Here is a 533-nt window from a genome sequence, read left to right as displayed (position 1 = left end):
AAAAAAAAAAAAGCTAGAGTTCTGCTTCCAAGAGGTGCCAATTACCTATCACCTATCAGATCAACTCTTACAGATAACAGCTGTCTTTTCTGAGCAAAATGTACAACAGGATGTAAAATCACTGAAGAGCAATTAAAAAGAAAAAGGCTGCTATGGAAGATTTGGAAGGAAATAATAGGTCTGATTAGGTTTTCATTTTTCTTTTTGTGACGCTTGACCTATGGCTCAAAGTAAGAAAACTGTGAAGGACCACCTGAGCGGCTCTCCTTGAAAGAGCAACTGTCTCCATTTTGACTGTGCCTGACCCCATTTCCTCATATTGATATGTACAGAGCTGGCTAGGGCTTCTGTTTAGCCTTCAACTGGCCTTGAGCAATGTATATCGGTCTAGCTGAGGTGCCCACGATGGTCTTTGAAGGTGGCATGCGTGTTTCCCTGGTAACCTACACCTGCTGCTCTTTAATGTGAGCCGGTCAAGACAGGATGGAAGAGCTAATACTCTGGGCAGCCACCTGGGATCGAGCCTCCAGACA

This window comes from Octodon degus, unplaced genomic scaffold (genome assembly GCF_000260255.1).
Source record: "Octodon degus isolate 3935 unplaced genomic scaffold, OctDeg1.0 scaffold00222, whole genome shotgun sequence".
Lineage (NCBI taxonomy): Eukaryota > Metazoa > Chordata > Mammalia > Rodentia > Octodontidae > Octodon > Octodon degus.
The sequence above is the reverse complement of the archived record's forward strand: the minus strand, read 5'-3'. Positions refer to the sequence as shown.